At 53.5% G+C, this 23,246-nt stretch overlaps 1 protein-coding gene across 2 annotated transcripts in view; it reads right to left on the bottom strand.

Annotated features, from left to right (window-relative positions):
* Positions 1-2,905, bottom strand: part of GAL3ST3 (galactose-3-O-sulfotransferase 3) — a 36,978-nt gene extending 34,073 nt beyond the window's left edge. For both annotated transcript variants that reach the window (XM_050960692.1, XM_050960693.1), the window contains exon 1: positions 2,831-2,905. The gene's annotated coding sequence lies outside the window, so the exon portion shown is untranslated. The remainder of the gene's footprint in view (positions 1-2,830) is intronic.
* Between the last annotated feature and the right edge of the window lie 20,341 nt (positions 2,906-23,246).

Genomic DNA, 23,246 nt, shown 5'->3' with positions numbered 1-23,246 from the left:
CTTGAAATGCTCTTTTGAATGAACAGAGCTGAGAGAGATCCCAGGGGCCAGCTGTGGGTGGGAGCAGGAGCAGGCAGAGGATGGTGGTAACAAGGACCCCCCCACACACACACACACAACCCTCCCTATGTGCAACCTTCTCCAGCCCCACACAGTCTCCCTTAACCAGCATTCTGGCCCGGCCCAGAAGAAGAGGATGCGTCGGGCACACAGCTATTGATGGCAGCCCCAATCAATAAGACAAATGGGTCGGTGCTGCGTGCTGGGCTGTGGACAAGGGGCTAGTGATGAGCAATGGTGTATACTGCACAGCCTGTCCCAGGCCAGGGACAGAACTCGAGAGTCCTGATGCTCAGCAGCCCCCCCCCCCCCCCGCCAGGGGATGAAAGCTTGTTTATTGCTACCAAGATTAGTTCTCCTCCCTGGTTTGTCAGTGTGGATGCCCATGTGACTCAGTAAAGGGAGAAACAAACCCAAGGGGGTAGGAAGTGCTGAATAGAGAGTCCCAGCCCCCACCCAACACCCTCTAGTAACAAATCCACCTGTGCAGCCCCAGCACCCCCAAGAGACCCTGTAAGAACAAAGCAGTGCCGCCAACCTGCACTGTCCGGCTCCCCATTCCCTGAAGTGTCTCAGTGGCCCTGGTTCCCTCTGTGCCCTGTCTACGAGGTGCCGCTGTCCCCCTTGCTCACAGAACTCATCCCCCTGGCCAGGGGCCAATCTTCTGGCATCCCGGTGTGAGGCCCTGGAGTAACCGTTACTCAATAAGGGAGTGCAGCAGCCTGGCAGATATTGTTGTAGATTCTATAGTCATTCAGCACCTGCCCCTTTTTCAGCTCCGAGCGCCAGCCTCCTGTGGCAGTGAGTTCCACAGGCTGTTAGGCTGATTCATACTGACTCTGCTCACGCACAGGCAGCAGTGCTAGTAAGGACAGCCTGGGGGCTACTCCCGACTACACTTGGCACCTTCTGACCCTGGGAGCAGAGAATAGCCGCAGCATAGGGCATTCTAGCCATGTCCCCAACCCATCCTCTAGGGAGCAGGAAAGGCACTGAGCCCCACCCTGAGCAGGGAGACCACCTCTGTCCCCCTCCCCCATAAGGTCTGCGATGGAGAGGAGTGTTTGGAGACAGACAGCTGGATACACACACACCTCCACACACCCCTCTATGTGTGTTAATATAATCTACACACCCACACAACCCTCTGCACCTTCCACCGGACTGTTAATGGGGACGACTGAAAAGCAGAACCAGGCTGTGTGTGTGTGTCTTTGCACTGCTCGCCCATGTGCACAGCTCCACAGATTAGATAGATGAGAGAGCGCAAGAAGGATTTTGGCTCATGGAGAGATACAGGCCCTAATCCTTTGCGCTCTCTCTTCACATGCACCCATCTATCTAGCCATCTAACTGCCAACCCTAATCCTGCTTTATCTATCTAGCCATCTAGCCCCATCTAAAATCGCTGTACATCTACTAATGTCTCCATCCTCTCAGTATGTAGCAGCATTTGTACGCAAGGTGCTGCCATGCTCTGCCGTGTCTCTGGAAATGCAGACTCCCTGGTCAGTATGTCCCGGTCCTGCCTGCCTCCAGATCAGCAACCCCCACCCTACCCCTCAGCTGGGTCAGGCGTTGCTGGCACACCACATTATTTGGGGGTTGATTTGCTCCTTAACCTGCACAGGCTAACAATGGAAATAACCTCCAGCCCCGTGTGTGTGTGTGTGTGTGTGTGTGTGTGTGTGTGTGTGTGTGTGTGTGTGTGTGTGTGTGTGTGTGTGTGTGTGTGTTCACAGACACATGCACACAGAACAGGCATGTGTGCACTTGGGGACAAACATACACAGGTTCACACACAAACACAACACACAGATGCACATACATGTATGCAGGTATGGAGAGACTCCTATGCAGATGCGTGCACACCTCTGAAGCACAAGCCGTCTTGATTTAACTCATGGTGTCGTTTCTCCTTTTATTCCTAATGCTCCATCTCAGAGGGGGTCTATCCTGCCAGTAAACACTAGGCACAGTCCCACATCCAGGGCCCTTCCTGAGGACACTGGAGAGTGGGGGGACGGTGATAGAGAGATAGATATGCGTGGGGGGCCCATGGTGATAGATATGGGGGGGGGGGTGATAGAGAGATAGATATGCGTGGGGGGGCATGGTGATAGATATGGGGGGTATGGTGATAGATATGAGGAGGGAGTGGGGGTATGTCTGGCAGTTGACAGGCCTAATTTTCAAAGGTCCTGAGCATCTCCGCTCCAGGGAAGCTGCAGCTGCTCAGCTATCCGGAATCCCTCTCCCATCTTTCTCTCTGGTGCTGCTGTTGTTTCCAGCAGGAGGTTAGTTTGGGTGGCGTGATGGATGGGGCAGAGATCAGCTGTATGGTGCACCAAGACTGGCACCCGCAGATGCCTGGGGGACTCTCATTTGCGCACACACAGTGTGGGGATAAGTATCTCCCTCTGGGCATGGCCGTTCACCGCTGCCACATTTCATGCCTGGGTGCCAAGGGATGGGAACTCCCCAGCATTTCACCCCCTTCCCCCAGGGCAGTGACTCCCCTCCCCGAGAAACATCACATCATACTGCACAAAATAGCCCCAATCAGCCAGGCAGGGGCAGGGGGGGCTGGAAGAGATTATTAAAACCAGCAGTGCTGTTAGTGGGGTTCAAAGCAGCCCCCCATGGCGAGACCCCCAGGCAATGCAAGCGGTTGGGGGGTGGGGAGAAGGATCCCCCAGGCCAGGCTGAAAGCCACACGGTGCCTCGCTGGGGCACGGCCGAAATCCCCCGGCCAGGGCTCCATACTCACCCCGTGCTGGGAGTGCGGGGAGCCGGCGGGGCTCAGTCCATCACCGGGCCGGGCGAGCGCAGGCGGCGAGGGGCGAGGAAATGTCCCGGGCGCGCCGCGGCAGCATCGCTCCCCGGGCGGGCCGGATCCCCGCGCTAGCGGCCGGCCGGGGTTCGCCCCATCGCCATGTTGCCGGCTGAGTGCGGGCAGCGGAGCCGGGGAAATTGGAAACGCGAGCGAGGGAGGGAGCCGGAGCCGCGTCCTTTGTGGGGTCAGGTGGCGGCTTCCTCCCCGCACCGAGCCCCGCACGCAGCACGCGTGCTTTGCACACACTGCTACACACACTCACTCACATACATACATACACACACTGCACTGTGCACACAGCTACACATACACACACTGCTACTCACACTCACTCGCATACACACACACACTGCTACACACACTCACATACATACACACACACTGCACTGTGCACACAGCTACACACACACGCGCACACACACTGCTACTCACACAGAGCTACACTGTGCACACAGCTACACACACTGCTAGACATACACTGCACTGTGCACACAGCCCCCAGCCACCCTCCCACTGCACTGTGCACACAGCTACACACACACACACTGCACGGTGCACACAGCTACACACTCCTCTACACACACACACACACACACACACTGCACTGTGCACACTGCTACACACACACTGCACTGTGCACACTGCTACACACAAAGAACTACACATACACTGCACGGTGCACACAGCTACACACACCTCTACACACACACACACACACACACTGCACTGTGCACACTGCTACACACACACTGCACTGTGCTCATAGCTACAGACACAGCTACACACACACACACACACACACTGCACTGTGCACACAGCTACACATACACACACTGCACTGTGCACAGAGCTACACACACTGCACTGTGCTCATAGCTACAGACACAGCTACACACACACACACACTGCACTGTGCACACAGCTACACATACACACACTGCACTGTGCACACAGCTACACACACTGCTACACACAAAGAGCTACACATACACTGCATGGTGCACACAGCTACACACATCTCCACACACACACACACTTCACTGTGCACACTGCTACACATACACACTGCACTGTGCACACAGCTACACACACAGAGCTACGCACACATACACACTGCACTGTGCACACAGCTACACACCCTGCTACACACACACACACTGCACTGTGCACACAGCTACAAACACACACAGCTACACACACAGAGCTACACACACACACTGCACTGTGCACACAGCTACATACAGCTACACACACACACTGTACAGTGCCCACAGCTACACACACAGAGCTACACATGCACTGCACACTGCTGCATACAGCTACAAACACACTGCACATTGCTACACACACAGCTATACACACTGCTACACATACACACACTGCGCACAGCTACACAGTGACCACACACTGCACATTGCTACACACACACTGTCACACATACATACATACATCTACACCCCCCTCTACATACAGAGAGATACACCCTACTATACACATACTGCACACTCCTACATATAGTTATGCACACACTGTACACAGCTGCACACTGCTATACACACATCTACATACACTGCACACCTCTACACACACCCAGCTGCACACTGCATACAACTACACACACTGCACACACAGCTGCACATACACTGCACATAGCTAAACACATGTATGGTGAATTGGAAAGGTTGTAAAGACAGGAACTATCTGGTCACCCTTGCATTCTTCTCTTTATTTCGCTGCATCCACTGGAGGGGTACATGATCGGTCAGAAGGGTAAACCATCGTCCCAGTAGGTAATAAGGAAGCATTCTTATGGCCATTTCACAGCAAGGCACTCTCTCTCAACCACAGCATACTTCTGCTCTCTCGGAAGGAGTTTCCTGCTGAGGTAGAGGATTGGGTGTTCTTCGTCTCCAACCGTCTGTGATAGGACAGCTCCCAATCCTATTTCAGATGCATCGGTTTGTAAAGTGAACTCTTCGTTGAAGTCTGGGGCTATAAGCCCGAGGTTACTGCAGAGGGCTGATCGTAGATCCGTGAATGCGGTCTCTGCAGTGTCAGTCCACTTCACCATATCCGGACCCTGGGCTTTTATCAGGTCTGTCCGGGGACTCGCTCTGGTTAGCAAAATGGGGACTAAATTGCCCGTAGTATCCCACCACCCCCAGGAATGCCTGGACTTGCTTTTTCCGATTTGGCCAGGGCCAATTTTGGATAGCTTCCAGTTTGTTCAGTTGGGGCTTGACCATGCCCCTTCCTACAATGTAGCCAATGTGTGTAGCCTCAGCTAGCCCTACAGCACACTTGGCTGGATTGGCTGTGAGGCCAGCCTGTCTTAGCATGTCCAGAATCGTGTCCACCTTTTCCAAATGGGTTTCCCAGCCAGGGGTGTGGATATTCATTATCATCCAGGTACGCCACTGCATAACTGGTATGGGGCCGTAGGAGCTTGTCCATAAGACGCTGGAAGATGGCAGGTGCCCCATGCAGTCCAAAAGGAAGAACAGTATATTGAAACAGATCCTCTGGTGTAGAGAATGCCGTCTTTTCTTTTGCATCTTTGGCAAAGGGAATCTTCCAGTATCCCTTTGTTAAATCAAGGGTGGTCAAAAATCGGGCATTGCCCAGGCGATCAACTAACTCATCGATGCGAGGTATGGGGTATGCATCAAATCTGGATATCTCGTTCAGTTGGTGGAAGTCATTACAAAATCTAATGGTGCCATCGGGTTTGGGCACCAACACAATCAGGCTCGACCATTAACTGTGGGATTCTTCAATGACTCCTAGTTCCAACATCCTTTTTACCTCTGCCTTGATCTCCTCCCTTTTTGACACTGGGACCTGGTAGGGCCTTAAAGTTACCTTTGCCCCAGGGTCTGTGATAAAGTGGTGATATGCTTTGGTGGTCTGGCCTGGTTTGGTTGAAAACACGTCCTGGTACCGGTTGATCATCTCAGTTACCTCCTTTTTCTGGTTCAATGTCAGATCAGGGGATAACCTACATGAGCAGATCAGGGTATCTCCCTGGACTGGGGCCTCTTGGGCCACCACACATGCCTCTCACTGGTTCCAAGGTTTCAGGAGGTTAATGTGATAAATTTGTTCTTGTTTCTGGTGTCCTGGCTGCCGTACCTTGTAGGTTACTTCCCCCACAGGTTCAACCACCTCATAGGGCCCCTGCCATTGGGCCAGAAGTTTGCTTTCTGCAGTGCGTACCAACACCATCACCCGATCCCCTGGTTGGAACTCTTGGACTTTTGCCTGGTGATTGTAGTGGGTTCGCTGGGCCTCCTGCGCCTTTTCCAAATGTTCCCATACAATAGGGGTGACCCGGGCAATCCGGTCTCGCATCTTTAATACATGTTCAATTATACTTCTCTCCTCATTGGGTTCCTCTTCCCAGATCTCTTTGGCGATATCTAATATGCCACGAGAATGGCGCCCATATAATAATTCAAAGGGTGAATACCCAGTTGAGGCCTGAGGTACCTCCTGGATGGCGAACATAAGATAAGGTAATAAGGTGTCCCAATCCTTCCCGTCCCAACTTACCACCTTCCTTATCATAGCCTTGAGGGTTCGGTTAAAACTTTCTACCAGCCCATCAGTCTGCGGATGATAGACTGAAGTTCTCAGGGTATGTATATGGAGCAGTGTACAGAGGTCCTTCATTAGCTTTGACATGAATGGGGTTCCTTGGTCTGTTAATATCTCTTTCGATAGCCCCACTCAGGCAAAGATCCCCACCAATTCTTTGCTTATCATTTCAGAGGCTGGGTTCCACAGGGGGATGGCTTCTGGGTAGCGAGTAGCATAGTCCAAGACAACAAGTATATATTGTTGGCCCTGAGCCATCTTCTCCTGGGGTCCCACTAGGTCCATCGCTATTTGCTCGAAGGGGACCTCTATGATGGGAAGGGGTACTAAAGGTGCCCTCAAGTGAGGACAGGGACTGTGCAGCTGACACTCCTGGCAGGAGGCACAATACCTCTGCACTTCTTCATGTACCCCAGGCCAGAAGAACCATCGTAGGACTCATGCCAGGGTCTTCTCTACCCCTAAATGCCCCCCAAAAAGATGACCCTGGGCAAGGTTTAATACAGCGTTCTGGTGTTTTCAAGGTACTAGGAGCTGCTGTACCTTCTGCCCCTGTACTGGTGCAACCCAGTACAAGAGATTCTTCTTCATTATGAAGTAGGGCCCTGGTCCCTGGGTTTTTCCTTCCATGGGGACCCCATCTATTTCGGTCACCTCCTTCCTAATGTTGTCGTACCTTGGATCTTCAGCCTGATCCCGTCCAAAATTTTCTCTCAGGCCTGGTCTGTCTACTGTGGATGCCTCACTAACTTTAGGGTTCCCCTCTTTTTCCAATCCTCCTACTGGGAGTAAGTCTCCAAACCCTCGGAAGTCCCTCCCTACGAGCACTGGGTATGAGAGTTTAGGGACTACACCTGCTGCTACCTCAGTAGTGCTCTTCTGGATTTCAATTTTTACTGGGATGGTCAGGTAGTAACTAACTGTCCCATGGACGCATGTTATCCCCATACATTTAGCCAGCAGTAGCTGATTATGCTTCACGAACTTCCCTGAGATAAGCATGATAGCACTCCCTGAATCAACCAGTGCTGGGTTCTCTACTCCATTTAGTTTCGTTGGTCTGGTGTACATATGTGGGGTTAGTGAGACCCCCACAAGGTGGATTAGGGAGTATGGGTCTGCCCAGTTCCCCAGGTTACATTGCATAGGCTCCTCAGCATTGGGACACTGTGCGGCTATGTATCCCCACATCCCGCAGGCATAACATCTGTATGGAGCCCTAGGCATTCCCCGGTCTCTTGGTTTGGGCAGTCTAACACCTCTTCTCCTTCAGTTCTCCGACTCTTTGTGGCCTCTGGTGGGCCTTCAGCCCTTCTCTTTTTCCACCTGGGCCCTCCTGGTGGCCCAGTCGCCCGAGCTCTAGGAATTAGTGCTGCTCGTTTAACTCGGGGTGCCTCTTCCTTAACTGGTTAGGTCAGCTCCCTCGCTGTCCTTCACCTCTCTACCAGGGCAACAACCTCGTCATAGGTGAAGGCTTACCCAGGCACGAAGGTCTGGCGGTAGCCCCCTCATGTATCGGTCAATGACCAGAACCTCTAGTATCTCTTCCGGAGTCCAGGACTCAGTTTCCGGACTCCAGGACTTGCGTGTGAGATGGATGAGGTAACACAATTGGGACCATGGGGTTTTGTTTTCCTGGAACCTCCACCCGTGATACCGCTGAGCCCGCACTGCTGGCGTTACCCCAGATCTGGCCAGGATCTCTGCTTTCAGCTGGGGGTAGTCTGCTGCAGCCTCTTCAGGTAGATTATAGTAGGCTTTCTGGGCCACCCCACGCAGGAATGGGGCAAGGATGCCAGACCACTGATCTCCAGGCCAAGCCTCCCGTAGGGCTGTCCTCTGAAAGGCCAGAAGGTTTGCCTCCTCATCATCCACCCATGTCATTTTCTGCAGCCAATTGCTGGCCTGTATGAGCCGCGTCCCATCATGGCCGTGGTTCAGCTCTGTAAGGGTTTTTACCTGTGTCATAAACAAATAGTTAAGGGTTAATGTCTTTTTTACCTGTAAAGGGTTAACAAGCTCAGTGAACCTGGCTGACACCTGACCAAAGGACCAATCGGGAGACAAGATACTTTCAAATCTGGGTGGAGGGAAGTCTTTGATTTGTGCTGTTTTGTTCTGTTCTTTGTTCTCTCTTGGGATTAAGAGGAGCCAGACATGTAACCAGATTTCTCCAATCTTACTGAAACAGTCTCTCAGGTTCCATATAGTAAGTAATAGATAGAAAGCAGATTAGATTTAAGTTTGTTTTCTATATTTTCAAATGTGTATTTTGCTGGAAGGATATTTCACTTCTGTTTGCTGTAACTTATACTTAGGCTGGGAGGGGGAGTCCCTCTGGTCTAGGTGAAGCCGAGACCCTGTAAACATTTTTCCATCTTGATTTTACAGAGATAATTTTTACTTTTTCTTTCTTTAATTAAAAGCTTTTCTTTTAAGAACCTGAATGATTGTTTTTATTCCTGTGTAAGACCCAAGGGGACTGGGTCTGAACTCACCAGGGATTGGTGGGGGGAAAGGTTAATTTCTTTCTGTGTTAGGATCCAAGGAGTTGGGATCAGTGTCTCTCTCTCAGGGAGAGTCTGGGAGGGGGAGAGAAGGGGGGGAGGTGAATTTCCTCTCTGTTTTAAGATTCAAGGAGTTTGAATCGCAGTGATCTCCCAGTATCTTTCAGGGTAACCCAGGGAGGGGAAAGTCTTGGAGGAGAAAAGTAGGGGGGATGGTTCATTTCCCCTTGTTTTAAGACCCAGGAAAGGTTTTAGGGGGACAAGGAGTGCACTAGACACTGAAATCTCTAGTTGGTGGCAGTGCTATAAGATCTAAGCTAGGAATTAAGCTTAGAAGGGACATGCAGGTCCCCACTTTCTGAATGCTAAAGTTCAAAATGGGAAAGAGACCCTGACAACCTGGTTTACCAGTTCCCGCAACGTAGCACAGTACTGAGCAGCCTGGCCCACCAGCAGGCGATTAGTCTCTTGCTGCAGCCGCACTGCCTCCTGTTGGGTGGCTGCCTGGACACGGGTAGCCTCCTGCTGTGCCGCTGTAGCTTGTATCAATGCCCGTAATATGTCATCCATTGTGGTAAAAAAAATAAATAAACCTGCTCCCTTTTTTCAAAATCACCCTCCTTCTGCTGTGTTGTGCACACCAAATCCCACCGTTAACACCAGTTGTGATAAAGTTCCTCCTCTACCTTGGTGGGTCCTGCGCTTATTGGTGGATTTTGCTAGCCTCAGAGATCTTCCTGTGTTGGATCAGGAGTCAGGAGGTTTTGGGGGGAACCCGGGCCTGCCCTCTACCCTGGGTTCCATACCAGGGCCCTGTGGACTGCAGCTGTGTATAGTGCCTCCTGTAACAGCTGCACGACAGCTGCATTTCCCTGGGCTACTTCCTCAGGGCCTCCTCCCAACACCTTCTTTGTCCTCACCGCAGGACCTTCCTCCTGATGTCTGTTAATGCTTGTACTCCTCAGTCCTCCAGCCGCACGTCCTCTCACTCCCAGCTCCTTACACACACACCACTAACTGGAGTGAGAGCCTTTTTATACCAGGTGTCCTGATTAGCCTTATTAATTCTAGTAACTTCCCAATTGGCTACAGGTGTCCTAATTAGCCTGCCTGCCTTAATTAGTTCTAGAAAGTTCCTGAGTGTTATCTTACCCAGGGAGAAGGGACCTGCTTAACCCAGGGCTGCCCAGAGGATTCCGGGGGCCTGGGGCCATCGGCGGCAGGCGGCTCCGGTGGACCTCCTGCAGAGGGTCCGCTGGTCCAGCAGCTCCGGTGGAGCATCCGCAGGCACGCCTGCGGGAGGTCCACCGGCGCCACGGGACCAGCGGACCCTCCGCAGCCATGCCTGCGGGAGGTCCACCGGAGCCACGGGACCAGCGGACCCTCCGCAGCCATGCCTGCAGGAGGTCCACCGGAGCCATGGGACCGGCAAGCGGCAAGGGGCCCCCCGCGCGGCGAAATGTCTAGAGCTGGCCCTGTTCGGTGGTGGGGGGCCCATCCGTTCTGGGACCCGCAGCTGAAGTGCCCCGAAGACCCGCGGCGGGGGCGACCCGCGGCGGGGGCCCCCCGCCACCGAATTACCGCCGAAGCGGGACCCACTGCCGAAGTGCAGCCCGCTCTTTGGCGGTAATTCGGTGGCGGGGGGCCCCCGCCACGGGTCTTCAAGGCACTTTGGCGGCGGGTCCCTGAACGGAAGGGCCCCCCGCCACTGAATTACCGCCGAAGACCGGGTTGCACTTCAGCGGCAGGTCCCGCTTCGGTGGTAATGCGATGGCGAGAGGTCCTTCCGCCCCGGAGCGGAAGGACCCCCCCGCCAGCGAAGACCGGGAGCGGAAGAAGCTCCGGGGCCCGGCCCCGCAAGAGTTTTCTGAGGCCCCAGAGCGAGTGAAGGACCCCGCTCCAGGGGCCCCGAAAAACTCTCATGGGGCCCCTGCGGAGCCCAGGGCCTGGGGCAAATTGCCCCTCTTGCCCCCCCTCTGGGCGGCCCTGGCTTAACCTGGAGCGAATGTATCTACCTTTGACCACTCTCTTGTAGCCATCTGGCCTGACCCTGTCACAACACATACTGCACATCACTGCACGGTTACACACATGGCTACACACTTCCATACTTGAATACATGCTGCACACAGCTACACACACACACTTCACATTATTACACCCCCCCACACCACTACACTCAGACTGCACACCCCTACACCCCTCACTAACCATACACTGCACCAGCTACACACACTGCTACACCCCACACTACACACACAGAGCACACCGTTACAAACACATCACTACACACACGGCACATAGACATACACAACTACACACACACGTCACAGAGCTACACATGCACATTGCACACACTTGCACACCTACTCACCATTACACACAGACAGTAGACCTACACACACACCAGGACAGCTGCCTACACACATCCACCTACCCACACGTACACCCCTCTGTCATGCACACTCCCTGCTGCTCCACATTGCACTGTAGCTGGAATTCATTAAGAGGAGAGAGGAGCACACAGACACGCCCCCCCCCGCCCCTGCTATGCACACAACCAGCTCGGTGGAGGACAGTGCATACACACGCGCACACACACACACGGAGTCACATCCTCAGCACAGCCATCATCACCATCATCACATGCACATCAGTGCACAGCAAGCGTCACACATTCTGTCACCATCCCAAACACACACTGGGGCCTGCACACACAGTCAGCCATACACACTTCAACACACACACTCTGTCATGTATGCACTCACACAACAGTCCATTTGCTCCTGCACATGCACAATCACAGCACCCTTGCTCATGCAAACGCACACACCCCGTGCACCCTCACCCCCTGTTGTGCACCTTACAGGGCTGCTTCTGCAGCATGGGGGAAGGGTACCCGGGGACGGTGCCAGGTGGGGGCAGTGGGGTGTCTCACATTACCACCTGGTCCACAAAGCCGTCATTGTGGCTGGAAACTCCTGCTGTAGGGGGGCAGCTGGGAACTGATACCAGATCTGGGGCTGAGGACAATGGGGTGTGTGTTTGGAAGAGGGAGTGAGGGGCCACCTCCCTGAGAGGACAAGGGGTAAATCCACCTTTTATCCTGGCAGGCAAACTTGGCACCCCCTGCCCTGCAGGGACCTCTCCAGGGGTCTGAGCCTCCACACCCTGCTTATATCGAGGGGGCCAATTATTTGTGCCCAGGAGGACAGTGAGCTGGCCCGAAATCTGGCAGAATCACCACACACATGGGGCTGTCTCTGCAGGATCCCTGGGGCTGGGCTGAGTCTGCTATACAGGGGTGGGTATGTTAGGGGGCGGGGGTCTAAGGCAGGACGGCAGAGTGAGCTAGTAATCTGGGATCAGCCTCTTGAGGGTCACACAGCCCCGCACACTCACGCACCCCATGGGGGAAACTGAAGCACAGAGGGAGGAATGGACTTATCTATGTTCACATGGCAGGACAGCAAATAGAACCCAGGAGTCCTGGCTCCCTTTCCATCCCCAATGCTCTAACCTCTGATCCCACTCCCCTTCCCCCAGGATAGAACCCAGGAGTCCTGACTCCCAACCCCCCTGCTCCAGCTCCTAGACCCCACTGGACTCAGGGGCCCTGGTTTCCCAGAGCTGGAGTCTGGGGGCGGGGAGTGTTGCACAGCAGCCTCAGAGAGGAGGCCAGTATAAATAGCTACTTGTTCTGCAGCAGAAGCTGGGAGCAGACAGTGACTCATCTTGGGAAGGCGCATGTGGGAACTGGTGCTTGGGGAGGGGCTCCTGCTGCAGTCAGCCCCATGGGGGCTGGGGCTGTCTCAGCCAGTCCTCCTGCCCAGGGGCTGAACTGGGGCAAGGGCTCTCTAGAGTGGAGAGGGCCTGGAGCCCATCTGTTCCTCGCCCACCCTGAACCAGCCCCCTCCCCCCCGGGGCTGGACTGGAGTTCGCACCCCCCCCCCAGGGGAAAGGGCCTGGACTGGAGCAAATTCCCCGCCCCAGAGCCAGATCAGAGCTGGTGCCCCTGGAGGCAAAAGGCCCTGGATCCCCTTCTCCAGGGTCCAAGGGATGTCTGTCTGGCAGACGCTCTCGATTATGGTTTGAGTTAAGGCTGTTCCTGTCACTCAGCAGATCAGCAAAGGGGCCAGCAGCCAGCAAGCCCTCCCTCTGGCCGCCTTGCCATGCTCAGGGGGAGCCGAGCACCCTCCCATGTGGCTGGTCCCATGCACCCAACAGAGAGTTAAGCGGTGCCCCTCCAGGCCAGCAGCAGATGAGGTCTGGGGCCCTGGGGGGTGATTCCTGGGCACCCCAGGGATTGGGGCGATCTGCTCACATACAGACTGTGTGACCTTCTTCTGCATGCGACCCATGAGTTTTGGCACCGATCCCCAGCCACCCATGTCATCCCCAGAAGCAGCTGTCCTGGACCGGTCTCCAGGGAGGACACAGTGCAGCATCCACACATCCTGCCTCCTACCCCACCCCCGCTTTCCCAGCCCCACTGCAGCCTGCCCAGCTGTGCCACCCTGCATGCATGTGAGCTCGTGACGTGCTGGCTGGGCCTCCCACTGGGATCGAGCAGCCCTGGCAGCTCCCCTTTCACCCTGCACCCCCAGATGGGACAGGCGAGCTCTTCCCACCGTGCACAGCACAAGCGATGCTGGAGTGGCATCCCCAGGGATCTCCGTGGCTGTTGCAGTGTTTTCTGCAACTTGGCCTCCTGCCTCATGCCATGGCAGCGAGTGGGGGTGGGAGACCGGACTGCTGGGTTCTATTCTGTTCTCAGCCATTCGCTCCATGTTCCTCCGATGAAGGCAGCCCAGCAGGGGATTTGAGGAGCTATTATGATACCAGACACCTCCGTGCTCTTGGGGAACCAGGGTGCAGTATCCAGCATGACTCATGAAAGACACCTCCCCCCAAGCCTCTGCTTAAACCAAAACCCATCAGAGGAAAAAACTTCAGAGAGCAGTGAAGGGCGGATGGGAGACACACCAAGACCCCTCCTGACAAGGGGGACAAGATTAAGACATTGCCATTAGCATACGGAAAAGAGAGCAGAGACAACTCCCCTAGCCTCATCTGCATGAAAGATGGGACAGGGAGACATCTCCATTTACACACAGAATGGAGAACAAAGAACTGCAGTGAACTCTGGGACCGGAAAAAGCAGGGAAGCACTGCATCCTGGGAATCTCTGCTCCAGATGCTAATGAACCTAGGCCTGCACACACCCAGCTCAGCAGTTATCAGACTAACTCTAGTAATGAATCCTTAACTGATATCCAAATGCTGAAGCAGCTTGGTTGCACTATGAGCTCGCTGGAAGAAAACACCACCCATAGCCAAGAGTGATCAGCTCCTATTGTCTAGCCTAAAAAAACCCTTGAGTCATCAGCTTACCTATAAACAAATCTAGTGTTCTCCCATGAACTATTGTATTTTCTCTACAAAAGTCTCAACTCACCCTCTAGTGAGGGTTCTGATGGTCCAATCCAAACTATCTAAGTTGGATCTAAGCATCAGAACCCTCACTAGAGGGTGAGTTCCACTGGGACTCCATCTTCTCCTGACTGATAGTGCTGGGGGCTCTGCCTGTCTCCAGCATTCAGGACCCTCCACTACCACCATCACTTGGGAACCCCAACCAGTTGAAGCCTCATGGAGTGGGTGAGATCCCCCTCCTTCTCTCTCTCTGTTTTCCTTTCTATCTTAGGTATTAACCTTTAATACTGTAGGTGATGTTGGTCTAGCCCTCCCTGTGTAGTTATCACTATTATTCAATAAATAACTTTTATGGTTAACTTGGGTGCTTCTCTCTCTCTTGCTGAACTTTACGCTTTTGTGTTTTTAGCTTCCCCCATTGGCTCTACAGCAACGCTCCTTTTCCCTGAGCTAAAGATCCCTGCAGCGCCCAAAACACTGTGGGGTTTGCTCATCAGGTAGGTTACTGCCAGTGCAATTGTGATGTGAGAGTGGGGATAGGGACGTGCTGAATCTGGGACGCATAAGGGTAACAGCGTGAAAGTGCTGCTTGACCCAGTCCATGGAGCCCAGGGGCATATAAGGAGAGGGAGCTCGAAAGTGCTGCTTCCTCCAGCCCAGTGAGTCAGACTTGCTCTGTTAATGTATGTGTGGGTGTGTTCATCCAGTTGGAACCCAGCCCTAGGGAACCCAAGTCCTGCGGGATAGCTCCATTGGGAGGGGACTTGCAGCAGGGAGAAGCAGAGCTCCCTAAGGAAACACACGTGACACAAGCAGTATATTGATAGAATTACAGACCCCCCTGCCCTGAAGAGTAACCTGAAAAAATGAGCAAACCCCAAAGTAACGGGCCAATCTGGTAACAATTAGGAAGAATCAAGGGTTCAAGGATTTTGTTTTCCCCTTCTCCAGGGGCTCAGGTCACCGCCTGCCCCACTCCATGGGGCTGGGGCGGGGTGGGCTCAGCACACACTGGTTCTTCCTGGTGGGAGGAAGGGGGAGAAGCCTGTGCCCTCTTGTGTCAAGAGGGGAAGTGCAGGCCAGAGCTGGGCAGTCGGGCAGACCACAGGGTGTGTCTGTGCCCCACAGCCCAGGGCCGCCCACTGGGGGGGCAGGTGGGGCTATTTGCCCCAGGCCCCACAGGGGTCCCCACAAGAGTTTTTCGGGGGCCCTGGAGCAGGGTCCTTCATTCACTCCGGGGGCCCCGGAAAACTCTCGCGGGGTCTGGGCCCCCGGAGCTTCTTCTGCTCCCGGTATTCGCCGGTGGGGGGTCCTTACCGCCGAAGTGGGACCCACCGCTGAAGTGCAGCCGGGTCTTCGGAGGTAATTCGGCGGCAGGGGGGCCCTTCCGTTCCGGGATCCGCCGCCGAATTGCCCCGAGGACCTGCGGCAGGAGCCCCCTGCCACTGAATTACCGGCGAAGACCCGGCTGCACTTTGGCAGCGGGTCCCACTTCGGCGGTAATTCGGTGGCAGGGGGCCCCTGCCGCGGATCTTTGGGGCACTTCGGCGGCGGGTCCTGGAGTAGAAGGACCCCCCGCAGCCGAATTACCGCCAAAGCGGGGGCCCCCCGCCACCAAAGACCCCAGGCCCCCAGAATCCTCTGGTCAGCCCTGCCACAGCCTTGACAGAGACGTCCCTCCATGCCAGTCCTTCCCCTGGCCTAGGCTTTCTGTGCCACGGAGGGGGCTCTCATTCTGGCCTGATCCCATCCCATCCCTTCCCTGGATGCCCCAAGACAGTCTTGCCCTTCCCTGCTCCCATTGCTCCACTCACCACATAATCGAGATCTCAAAGAACATTTCAAGGTCATGTTCCGTTCCCAGGTTTGGGAGGGGTCTAGTGGCTTACAGCTCGGGGGCTGGAAGCCAGGACTCCTGGGTTCTGTTCCCAGTTCTGGGAGGGACATGGGGGTCTAGTGGGTTACAGCAGGTGGGCTGGGAGCTGCTGATCTGGCACTTTTGAAGTGAATGAGTGATTGCACCTGTACTATGACCCTGCTAGACTTGAAAGGTTCCTGTGGCTTTGGGTCCAGTATTGAGGTACAGTGAATGAGGAGCAGTGGTAGGTGGGGTGGGGGCAGAGTGTCCATGGCTGGGATAGAAGGAGGCTGCTGGTTGAGATTGAGGGGCACCAGCAAAGCTGGGATAGGGGAAGCCAAGGCTGGGATGACAGGGGTGCTGTTGATACAGCGACCCCTCTCCCAGTGCTGAAATGCAGGCACCTCTGGGGTTGGGGGTGAGGATCCCTCTCCTGGCACTGAGATGCAGATACTTATTGGATGGGGTATGAGGGGACAGCTGTTTATACTGGGACTCCTTGTTCAGTGCTGAGATTCAGTGGCCTCTGGGGTGGTGTGCAGGGGCTGTCTATAGAGGGACCTCTCTGGCTGAGAGCTTTAGGGCAGTGGGCTGAGCTGCGGGCAGTGGGCATGTGTAAGAACAGACAGGCAGAAGCAGACACAGACAGATGGACTCAGATGTGGGGGCCTCCATATATCCCCAATGGGTTGAAGTGGGGGAGGGCTTGTCTCTGAGCTGGAAACTGCTGGCCCATGGAGGGGCGGGGGGTGTTGAAGACCCATGGGGGAGTGATTACAGGGTTAAATATTTACAGAGTCTCCTTCCCCATGGCTGGGGTTGGGGTGGGCTGGCAGGGTCTGGCCCCTTCCAGGCCAGGGGGGCTGTGCCCCTCTGGCCCCTCTAACAAGAGAGTGAGGGGCCCCCACAAAGGGGTTTCTCTGCCCCCTGGGCTAGGAACCATGATGATTAATGTCTACACGCTTGCCCTTGCATCCTGCCCATGACTGGCAGGATAGAGCATGGACACCCCCCCCACCCCTTGATGCATCCACCAAGTTCCAGAGGGAGCCGCCAAATGATATGAGGGAAGGGGCCACCCTCAGCATTAGGGAGCCAGTCCTTGAGGGTCACTGTGAGGTCTGGGTCTATCCCTCCAGAGGGACAGTGGGGCACCACAACATTCCCTCCCACACTGCAGCATCCCACAGGGAGTCTGCATGTCATTCCCATGTCACTGTCTGAGAGATCGGCACAGATCCACACCAGGGAACAACCAGGGGTCCTGGCTCCCAACCCCAACCCCAACCCCCACCCCCCAAGTGCTTAACCAATAGAGAACACTCCCCTCCCAGTGATAGGGATAGAAGCCTGGAGTCCTGACTTCCAGCCATACCTGTTAGACCCCACTCACCTTTTAGTCAGTGCAAGGGACAGGCTAATGTCACCTGCTGGGACAGAGACAAAAGGCTCACTGCCATGGGACATGCCAATGCTGTGCATGTACTGCCCTCTGGTGGGGATTCTGAGACTGCAGGAGTAGTGACATAAAAACCTGCTCCATATGTGCCAGAAGTTGGAGATACCAGATGGGAGAAGTAATATTTTTTATTGGACCAACTTCTGTTGGAGGGAGAGAGATGCTTTTGAGCCACATAGAGGTCTTCTTCAGGTCCAGGAAAGGTAGTAGAACAGATTGTTTAGCATAATGAGTTAGCACATATTCTAAGGGACCATTCAAGGTAGAGGGGCCTGTTAATACCTCTGCGGTCATAGGACAAAAAGGGGGGTTAGTGGGTGACAGATTGTTGTAATCAGCCATAAATCCAGTGTCTCTGTTCAGTCCGTGATTTTTAGGCCTTGTCTACACTACAGAGTTTTGTTGATGCAAGTTATGCTGACGATCAAAACCCAGTATAATTACATCGCTCTGCATATTCACACAACGCTCCTTCTGTTGGCAGAGGGCTTTGTCCACAGCTGATGTTCTAGCATCAACGGAGAGAGCAGTGCACTGTGGGTAGCTATCCCACTGTGCTACTCACCACCTTCTGCAGCTAGGAGTTGCGGGAAGGCAGAATGGATCGCAGTACATCATGGGTAAGGCTTCGTGTTTGTCACGGAAAGTCACGGATTCCGTGGTTTTCCGTGACGTTTGTGACTTCTGCAGTGGCCCATATGGCTGGCCTGGGAGCCACCTGAGCAGCTCAGGCAGCCCCTGGGTTAGTTACACTGGCTGCTGCTGGGGCAGTCTTGGGGCCCCCCTGCTGCTCCCCAGCCAGGGCCGGCTCTAGCCATTTCGCCACCTCAAGCACGGCGGCACGCCGCGGGGGGCGCTCTGCTGCTCGCCGGTCCCGCAGGACCAGCGGACCCTCCACAGGCACGCCTGCGGGAGGTCCACCGGAGCCACCTGCCACCCTCCCAGCAACCGGCAGAGCACCCCCTGTGGCATACCGCCCCAAGCACGCGCTTGGCGCGCTGGGGCCTGGAGCCGGCCCTGCCTCAAGCAGCAGGAGTTGGGAAGGTGCTCAGGGCTAGGGGTTGGGGTGCTGGGCAGTGCTTACCTAGGGCAGGCTCCCCGGAAGGGTGACAGGACCTCCATCCTTCAGCTCCCAGCAACACATGCTGCCTCTGCCTGCAGGCACTGCCCCCACAGCTCCCACTGGCTGCTGTTCCCAGCCAATGGGAGCTGCAGAACTGGGCCTTGGGGTGGAGCTAGGAGCTGGAGGTCAGGGCTTCCCAGGAGCTGGGTCGGGAACCTGACACAGCCCCCACAACCCGCCCCCCCAGCACCCACGGCACCCCCTGCGCTGTGCCTCCCCAAACACCCGCAGTGCCCTCCCAGGCCATGCCCCGCTGAGCAGCCATGGCACCCCCTCAGGCCGTGCCCCTGCCAGTACCCACAGTGTACCTGGGGTCCCCCTTCAGCACCCCCAGCGTCCCCCAGGACCACCCCTCTAGCACCCATGGCACCCCCTGGGCTGCTCCCTGGAACTGCTACCCCCAAGTTTTAGTCAGGGATATATGATAAAAGTCATGGAAAGGTAATAGGCCATGAATTTTTGTTTACTGCCTGTGACCTGTCCACATCTTTTACTAAAAATACCCATGACTAAAACATAACCTTAATTGTGGGTGCGGGCTCAACGTTCCGTGATGCAGTTTTTCCATCCCATCATTCCATGGGCTTTCAACTGTGCTTCGTGGCATTTCTCAAGGGCCCCTGTTTATTAAGTGCCGACCATCTCTGCCTGAATGGATGGATCCTGAACTGTTCTCTGCTATTGTGGTCACATTGTGGATGGTCATGCAGTATATCGTGAGCTCCCAATCTGAACACGAAACAGAGGTGCCTGACCTGCTGTCATAAACAGATAGCTAAGGGTTAATGTCTCTTTCACCTGAAGCACCTGACCAGAGGACCAATCAGGAAACCGGATTTTTTCAACTCTGGGTGGAGGGAATTGGGTGTCTGAGTCTTTTGTCTGTCTGCCTGCTTTCTCTGAGCTTTGGAGAAGCAGTTTCTACTTTCTAGTCTTCTGTTTCTAAGTGTAAGGACAAAGAGATCAGATAGTAAGTTATATGGTTTCTTTTCTTTGGTATTTGCATGAATATAAGTGCTGGAGTGCTTTGATTTGTATTCTTTTTGAATAAGGCTGTTTATTCAATATTCTTTTAAGCAATTGACCCTGTATTGTATCATCTTAATACAGAGAGACCATTTGTATGTATTTTTTCTTTCTTTTTATATAACGCTTTCTTTTAAGACCTGTTGGAGTTTTTCTTTACTTCAGGAAAATTGAGTCTGTACTCACCAGGGAATTGGTGGGAGGAAGAAATCAGGGGAGATCTGTGTGTTGGATTTGCTAGCCTGATTTTGCATTCCCTCTGGGTGAAGAGGAAAGTACTCTTTTTGTTTCCAGGATTGGGAACAGAGAGGGGGAGTCACTCTGTGTAGTTTCACAGAGCTTGTGTCTGTGTATCTCTCCAGGAGCACCTGGAGGGGGGAAGGGAAAAAGGATTATTTCCCTTGGTTGTGAGACTCAAGGGATTTGGGTCTTGGGGTCCCAGGGAAGGTTTTTCAGGGGGACCAGAGTGCCCCAAAACACTCTAATTTTTTGGGTGGTGGCAGCAGGTACCAGGTCCAAGCTGGTAACTAAGCTTGGAGGTTTTCATGCTAACCCCCATATTTTGGACGCTAAGGTCCAAATCTGGGACTAAGGTTATGACACCTGCTGTGTGCTCTGGAAAGAAACACCACCAGATTATCTTGGCATTCACGGAGCAGTTCCACATGGTGGACCATCACTTTTGGGCTCAGGAAACAAGCACTGAGTGGCGGGATTGCATCGTTATGCAGGTCTGGGATGACAAGTGGCTGCAGAACTTTCAGATGTGCAAAGCCACCTTCCTGAAACCATGTGAAGAGCTCGCCCCAGCACTGCGGTGCAAGGACACCAAAATGAGAGCTGCCTTCTCAGTGGAGAAGCATGTGGCAATCACTGTGAGGAACCTGGCAACTCCAGACTGCTACTGGTCAGTTGTGAATCAGTTTGGAGTTAGGCAGTCCACTGTTGGGGCTGATTTAATGCAAGTGTGCAGGGCCACTAATCACATCCTGCTATAGAGGACTGTGACTCTTGACAATGTGAGAGAAATAGTTGATGGCTTTCGGGCAATGAGATTCCCTAACTGCGGCGGGGTGATAGATGGTATGCATATCCCAATTTTGGCCCCGGATCATTTTGTGATGGAGTACATCAATAGAACAGGATACTTCTCTATAGTATTTCAGGGACTTGTGGATCACCATGGCCATATCATTGACATCAATGTGGGGTGGTCTGGGAAGGTGCATGATGCATGCATCTTCAGGAACAGTGGCCTGTACAGAAAGCTGCAAGTTGGGACTTTCTTTCCAGATCGAAAGATTCCAATGGGGGATGTTAAAATGCCCATAGTTATCTTGGGAGATCCAGTGTACCCCTTACTTCCATGGCTCATGAAGCCTTACATAGGAAACCTGGACAGCAGCAAGGAGTGCTTCAACAATTGGCTGAGCAAGTGCAGAAAACCGTAAAATGTGCCTTTGGCAGATTAAAAGCATGCTAGCGCTGCCTTTATGGCAGGTTAGACCTAAATGAGGAAAATATTCCCACGGTCGCAGCAGCCTGTTGCGTGCTCCATAATATTTGTGAGGCTAGAGTTAAAAGTTTCACCCAGGGTGGAACATAGAAGCAGTTCACATGGCAGCTGATTTTGAGCAGCCAGATACCAGGGCTATTGAGGGGCACAAGGGAGGGCTATTCAAATCAGGGAGGCTTTGAGGCACCATTTTAACAATGAGCTCCAGTAATCATCCAGAAACATGTCTTTCTACACAGCACTCTGCCATACTTTGTTAATTTGCCGCCATGCATGAAAATGTTGATTATTTCTGACCGTGATTTGTTCTCAGCAAATGATTAAATTGCCAATGTGTATTAATTCCAGCAGCAACCACCATGTGTAGCAGACCAATAAAGATTGGCTATCTTTCAGAGAATATGTTTTTATTACATACCAATTAACAACACACACAAAAGGTTTGGTGAGAAGGGAGAGAACAATGAAGGGCAGTGTAGGCTCTTATAGCTGTGTGTAAGTCCAGCAATCACTCTGGAAACTTTCCCAAGGAGTAGAATGAAGGGGTACCGAGACGGGCCAGGAAGTTACAAGGAATGTGTGGGATGAATTTGGGAAGGGCATGGAAAACAGTTCTGTATTGGCTGCAGGAGCTGCCGAGTACACATGAATTCTGCCTGCAGCATGATTAGGGACTTCAATATCTCTGTTTGCTCCTCCATTACTTTTATCATCCACTCCTGGCCCATTAAAATTCACTTCTGGCTCTCCTTTCTGTCCTGCCTATTTCATAATTTTCTTTTAAAGTGTCTCTCCATGCCCTGCATTCTTGTTTTCTAGCCTCTGAGGATTGGAGCAACCCTTGAAACATGTCCTCCTTGCTCTTCTTTGGTCACTTCCTTGTTTGGTGAAGGCGCTCCACCGATGCGTAGGTGTATTGGGGTTCCCAGGATGCAACCTGAACTGTGGGACTGGTAAGCCCTCTGTTTCACCAGCCTGGGCTCCCTCTTACACTGTGATGCTGTTGGAAAGCTGCAAACCTCTGGCAGGTACTGCTCTTACACAGACATCCACAGGCAGGGACACACCCAACTGAGTTACATTAAATGCTTCTCCCAGCCACTCGCGAACCAACAATAGAGAGGCTCCTGTCAATTCCCCTCAGCTCCCCACCCTTGCACCCTAGTACTGTACCCTCTTGCCCTGGTCAGAAGCCTGAGCAGTGTAAGTTTATTACTCAGTCTGCCCCTCCCTCAATGTGGAGAGGATGCACACTCGCCTTTGTTCACTGAGCTGAGATTTCCCAAGCACTTCAGCCAAAACACACTGGTTTAGATGAAATATAAAACAGGTGTATTAACCACAGAAAGATGGATTATAAGTGATTATATGTGGTAGGCATAAGTGGTCAAAGGTAGTTACCAAAGAAAATAAAAGAGAAGGGCACAAGCTAAATCTTAAACCTTATTACACTAGCAGTATTTAAATCGGGCTGTTTTCTCACCCACTGGATGTTACATCTCCTAATACACAGGCTTCGTCCTTAAGCCTGGACCAGTTCCAAGCTGGCCTCGCCAACTCTTCAGAACTACAATTCCCAGAATGCAAAGCTAAGGGGGGAGGTCAGCTCCTATATACCTCAGAACTACAACTCCCAGTGGAAAGCGCGGTAACTGGTTTCCTTACTGGTCGCTTCATTACATGCGCTCTTACGTGCCCTACTGGGGACGTTTCCAGGACTACAATACCCAGAAGGCAGCGCGTGAGGAACCTTCCTCCCTCATTGGTTGTGCGTATTGATGTCATCACGCTGCATGCGCAGCCGAGGCACTCATTACTCGAAGGTAGC

The sequence above is a fragment of the Gopherus flavomarginatus genome, chromosome 6 (genome assembly GCF_025201925.1).
Source record: "Gopherus flavomarginatus isolate rGopFla2 chromosome 6, rGopFla2.mat.asm, whole genome shotgun sequence".
NCBI classification, from domain to species: domain Eukaryota; kingdom Metazoa; phylum Chordata; order Testudines; family Testudinidae; genus Gopherus; species Gopherus flavomarginatus.
This window is presented reverse-complemented; position numbering and strand designations above follow the sequence as displayed.